Source organism: Callithrix jacchus, chromosome 13 (genome assembly GCF_049354715.1).
Source record: "Callithrix jacchus isolate 240 chromosome 13, calJac240_pri, whole genome shotgun sequence".
In the NCBI taxonomy this organism is placed as follows: Eukaryota; Metazoa; Chordata; class Mammalia; order Primates; family Cebidae; genus Callithrix; species Callithrix jacchus.
In genome coordinates, this window is record NC_133514.1 from 45,553,011 (window position 1) to 45,559,010 (window position 6,000).

Sequence of the window (6,000 nt, forward strand, 5' to 3'; positions counted from 1 at the left end):
TCGCCACACCGTCTTCCACAATGGTTGAACTAATTTACACTCCCACCAACAGTGTAAAAGTGTTCCTTTTTCTCCACATCCTCTCCAGCATCTGTTGTCTCCAGTTTTGGTATCAGGATGATATTGGTCACATAAAATGATTTGGGAAGGATTCCTTCTTTTTGGATTATTTAGAATAGTTTCAGAAGGAATGGTACCAGCTCCTCTTTGTGTGTCTGGTAGATCTCGGCTGTGAACCCATCTGGACCTGGGCTTTTTTTGTGTGGTAGGCTCTTAATTGCTGACTCGACTTGTTATTGGTCTATTCATGGTTTCAACTTCCTCCTGGTTTAGGCTTGGGAGGACACAGGAGTCCAGGAATTTATCCATTTCTTCCAGGTTTACTAGTTTATGTGCATAGAGTTGTTTGTAATATTCTCTGATGATGGTTTGAATTTCTGTGGAATCTGTGGTGATTTCCCCTTTATCATTTTTTATTGCATCTATTTGGTTGTTCTCTCTTTTCTTTTTAATCAATCTGGCTAGTGGTCTGTCTATTTTGTTGATCTTTTCAAAAAACCAGCTCTTGGATTTTTTGATTTTTTGAAGGGTTTTTTGTGTCTCAATCTCCTTCAGTTCAGCTCTGATCTTAGTTATTTCTTGTCTTCTGCTGGGTTTTGAGTTTTTTTGATGTTGCTCCTCTAGCTCTCAATTTTGACGATAGGGTGTCAATTTTGGATCTCTCCATTCTCCTCATATGGGCACTTATTGCTATATACTTTCCTCTAGAGACTGCTTTAAATTTGTCCCAGAGATTCTGGCATGTTGTGTCTTCGTTCTCATTGGGTTTGAATAACTTCTTTATTTCTGCCTTCATTTCATTGTTTATCCAGTCAACATTCAAGGGCCAGTTGTTCAGCTTCCATGAAGCTGTGCGGTTCTGGGTTGGTTTCTGAATTCTGAGTTCTAACTTGATTGCACTATGGTCTGAGAGGATGTTTGTTATGATTTCAGTTGTTTTGCATTTGTTTAGCAGTGCTTTACTTCCAATTATGTGGTCAATTTTAGAGTAGGTGTGATGTGGTGCTGAGAAGAATGTATATTCTGTGGATTTGGGGTGGAGAGTTCTATAAATGTTTATGAGGTTTGCTTGCTCCAGGTTTGAGTTCAAGCCCTGGAAATCCTTGTTGATTTTCTGTCTGGTTGATCTGTCTAATATTGACAGTGGGGTGTTAAAGTCTCCCACTATTATTGTGTGGGAGTCTAAGTCTTTTGTAAGTCACTAAGAACTTGCCTTATGTATCTGGGTGCTCCTGTGTTGGGTCCATATATGTTCAGGATCATTAGCTCTTCTTTTTGTATTGATCCATTTACCATTATGTAATGGCCTTCTTTGTCTCTTTTGATCTTTGTTGCTTTAAAGTCTATTTTATCAGAGATGAGAATTGCAACTCCTGCTTTTTTTTGCTCTCCATTTTCTTGGTAAATCTTCCTCCATCCCTTTATTTTGAGCCTTTGTGTATCCTTGCATGTGACATGGGTTTCCTGGATACAGCACACTGATGGGTTTTGGATTTTTATCCAATTTGCCAGTCTGTGTCTTTTGATTGGTGCATTTAGTCCATTTACATTTAGTGTTAGTATTGTTATGTGTGAATTTAATACTGCCTTTTTGATGCTAGGTGGCTGTTTTGCCCGTTAGTTGTTGTAGATTCTCCATTATGTTGATGCTCTTTAGCATTTAGTGTGATTTTGGAATGGCTGGTACTGGTTGTTCCTTTCTATGTGTAGTGCCTCTTTCAGGCCTGTAAAGCAGGCCTGGTGGTGACAAAATCTCTGAGTACTTGCTTGTTCGCAAAGAATTTTATTTTTCCTTCACTTCTGAAGCTCAGTTTGGCTGGATATGAAGTTTTGGATTGAAAGTTCTTTTCTTTAAGGATGTTGAATATTTGCCCCCACTCTCTTCTAGCTTGAAGTGTTCCTGCTGAGAGATCTGCTGTGAGTCTGATGGGCTTCCCTTTGTGGGTGACCCGACCTTTCTCTCTGGCTTCCCTTAGTATTTTCTCCTTCATTTCAATTTTGTTGAATCTGACGATTATGTGCCTTGGGGTTGCTCTTCTTGTGGAATATCTTTGTGGTGTTCTCTGTATTTCCTGCATTTGAGTGTTGGCCAGTCTTTCTAGGTGGGAGAAATTTTCCTGGATAATGTCCTGAAGAGTATTTTCCAGCTTGGATTCATTCTCTTCATCACATTCTGGTACACCTATCAAACGTAGGTTTGGTCTCTTCACATAGTCCCACATTTCTTGGAGACTTTGTTCATTCCTTTTTTGCTTTTATCTCTGATCTTGGTTTCTTGTTTTATTTCATTGAGTTGGTCTTCGACTTCTGATATTCTTTCCTCTGCCTGGTGAATTCGAATATTGAAACTTGTGCATGCTTCGTGAAGTTCCTGTATTGTGTTTTTCAGCTTTTTTAATTCATTCATATTCCTCTCTAAGTTATCCATTCTTGTTATTATTTCCTCATGTCTTTTTTTAAGTTCCTTAGTTTCTTTGCATTGATTTAATACATGTTCTTTTAGCTCACAAAAGTTTCTCATTATCCACCTTCTGAAGTCTAATTCTGTCATTTCATCACTGTCATTCTCCGTCCAGCTTTGTTCCCTTGCTGGTGAGGAGTTTTGGTCCTTTCTAGGAGGCGAGGTGTTCTGGTTTCGGGTGTTTTCCTCCTTTATTCGCTGGTTTCTTCCCATCTTTGTGGGTTTATCTGCTTGTCGTCTGCGTAGTTGCTGACCTTTCGATTGGGTCTCTGAGTGGACACCCAGATTGTTGATGATGAAGTATTTCTGTTACTTGGTTTTCCTTCTACCAGCCTAGCCCCTTCGCTGTATGACTGCTGAGGTCCACTCTAGGCCCTGCTTGTCTGGGGTGCACCTCTAGTAGCTGTGGCACAGCGACGGATGCTACCTGTTTCTTTTTCTGCTATCTTTGTCTCAGGATGATGCCTGCCAAATGTCAGTCTTTTGGATATAGAGGGGTCAGGGAACTGCTTGAGGAGACAGTCTGTTCTATTTAGGAGCTCAATTTCTGAGCTGTGAGCTCTGTTGTTCATTCAGGGCTGTTAGTCTGCTATGTTTGATTCTGCTGCAACAGAGCTCATTAAAAAAACCCTTTTTTTCTCAAATGCTCTGTGTTGAGGGGTTTCGGGCTTTATTTTTTGATGTTCTTTGAGGTGTCCTGCCCAGCTAGGAGGCAGACTAGCCACTGTTTGCCTGCCAAGACTCCGCCCTGCTGTTGTGTGATTCGCCCTGTTCCTGCAGGCTCTGCTGTGATCTCTGCCACACCCTGCGGCGGAGTCTCTTTGTTGTAGCGTGTTGCCTCGGCAACCGCAGGCTGCGTCAGCAGTGGGCGTGTATCTCAGTAGGGATGGGTTGCCTCGGCAACGGGAGGCTGTTTCCGCAGTGTGCGTGTATCTCAGTAGGGACGGGTTGCCTCAGTAGTGGTGGACGCTTCTCCCCCACAGAGCGTCTCGGACCGTCTGCTCGGGATAGTTTGGAATCGCGGTTTTGCTCGTCCCACTGGGTATCCCGAACGCTCTGTCCCTGCAATCCCCTGGGCTGGCCTACTGTCCAAGTCTCCTTCAGTCTCAAGTCCAGCCCTCTCAAGTCTCAGGTTGCTGGTTCAACAGGGCACCCAGACAAGCACGCCCTGTGGGGATTGCTGGGTAGGGCCGGCCACCGCTGCCCCGGCTGCCGGCTTCGCCAGGCAGACTTACTGCCTGGCGTCCCGTGTCTTTTCTATACTTGGGAGTTTCTCTGTTTTGTGGGCAACAAAGATCAGTCTAAAAATGCAGCTCGGACTCACCTCTTTGCAGATTCAATGAGAGCTCCAATCCTGGGTTGTTCTCACAGCGCCATCTTGAGTTCTCTCCCTCTGATCAGAATTTTAAAAGAAGACAGGAAGTGGCAGTATTTTAAAAATAATGACTGGAAAAAGAATTTCAAATTGTTACAATCATGACTTCTTAGTTTAAGTAAGTCTTATGTATCCTAAGCAGAAAAGAAACATAAATAATAAAATTAAAATAAGTGTGGGAAAGTATGATGGCTTATGTCTATAATCTCAGCACTTTGAGAGGAGAGTCAGGGCAGATCCTTTGAGCTCAGGAGTTAGAATTCTGCCTGGGAAACATGGTGAAACTCTGAAATACAAAAAAACTAGCTGGGTGTGGTGGTGCATGCTTGTAATTCCAGTTACTCGGCAGGCTGAGATAGGAGTCTCACTTGAGACTAGGTGGCAAAATTTGCAGTAAGCTGGCAGAATTTGTAGTGAGGTTGCAGAATTTGCACACCACCACACTGCAGCCTGCACAACAGAGCAAGATGTGATTTCCATAAATAAATAAGTTCAAGTTTTAAAATAACATAATGCATGCAAACAGACTGAAGTTACCTGTTCACAAGTATAAGTGGTCATGTGTTTTAAAACAGTTACAATTAAGCATAAGACTAAGAAAAGCCATCATCAAAAAAAAAGAAAAAAGTATCCACATAGAACAAACAACAGAATAGGCTATTAGCACTTTTAGGAAAACTGATTTCAAGGAAAACCAAAAGCATCAGCAGTAATAAGGGTCAGTACAAAATAATATTTTAATTTGTTAGAAAAACCTATTAATGTAAGCTTCTATATACTCAATAACATGAAAAAATGAACAAATCCAGCATAAATCTTAAAGACAAATATTAGATCATAGGCATCTTATGGTTTGGAGCCCATTTTCTGTTATAATACAACTAGTTTTCAAAAAGGAATACATTTTTAAAATTTATAAAAATTTATTTATTATTATTATTTTTTTGAGACTGAGTTTCGCTTTTGTTACCCAGGCTGGAGTGCAATGGCGTGATATCAGCTCACCGCAACCTCCGCCTCATGGGTTCAGGCAATTCTCCTGCCTCAGCCTTCTGAGTAGCTGGGATTACAGGCACATGCCACCATGCCCAGCTAACTGGGGCCTGTTTTGTAGGTTGAAATGGCGGTGGTTGTGGTGGCGGTGGTGGCAGCTGCAATGGCAGCGGGCCACCCAGGGGTAAGCCCCTCAGGAGGAGGGAGCAGCAGAGGGAGTGGCAGAGGCCAGGGTGGGGTGGGGCCGCCCGGGAGGGAGGAGCACAGGAAGGAAGAGGCCGGGCCAGGAGAGCCCCAGCCCCAGGAGGATGTAGAGAAGGCAGAGCGTCTCCTGGCGCATTCCCTGCCCGCCTGACTGACTTACTCAGCTAAGGATGCTCCTGGCCCTTGCTGGGACCCTCAAGCTGCCATGGACCCAGGTGAGGAACTCTGCGTGCCCGCATCTGCCCTCAGCCTCCGTGGGGTCCAGGTAGCCCTCTGAACTGGCTGGCCAGGGCGGCTGGCGGGACTGAACCCCCCTGGCAGAGCAGCCTCCAGGATCGCCCTGGCCCCAGCATCCCCGGCTCCCACCCTGGGCTCCAGGTCCCCCCACTCCTAAACCGGACTCCAGGTCCCCACACCCCTAAACCGCACCCAGGGAAAGGTACCTACGGTCCAAAAAATGCACACTCCAGCCCCCACCAAGGGACAGCGCCAGGCAGTACCTGGCACAGTGGGAAGTTGAACTGTCCTGAGAATAACTGCCAGTTCACCAGTTGCCAGGCACGAGAGCTCGAACTATGAGGAGAAAACCGCCAGCTCAGAAAGCGACTGTTGGGAGCCCGAACTCTTGCGCAAACAGCCGCCAGGCACGCGCTGCAGGAGCGCAGAGCATGGCGTGGCAAGGGCAGCCTTGGAGCCAGCTGAACTGGCAGGAGGAGCACGACTTGTCAGAGCTCGTCTGGAGTGTTGCCAGCCTCCAGGAGGAAACGGACCCCAACTTCCAGCCCGCCCTAAACTTTGCCTGGTCCAACTTAATGAGCGGAGCAGAGCGGGGCGGGGTGGCGCGCAGGCCCACGGCGCAGGGGTTTGTGGAATGGGGCGTCCCTGCTCTGGGCTGGGGGTTGCAGCG

At 45.5% G+C, this 6,000-nt stretch overlaps 1 long non-coding RNA gene across 2 annotated transcripts in view; it reads right to left on the reverse strand.

The window, feature by feature from the left end:
• The window catches only part of LOC118146819 (uncharacterized), a 47,615-nt gene extending 43,581 nt beyond the window's left edge, over window positions 1-4,034 (reverse strand). For both annotated transcript variants that reach the window (XR_004732849.3, XR_013525302.1), the window contains exon 1: window positions 3,846-4,034. This is a non-coding gene — a long non-coding RNA (uncharacterized LOC118146819). The remainder of the gene's footprint in view (window positions 1-3,845) is intronic.
• Window positions 4,035-6,000: the final 1,966 nt, after the last annotated feature.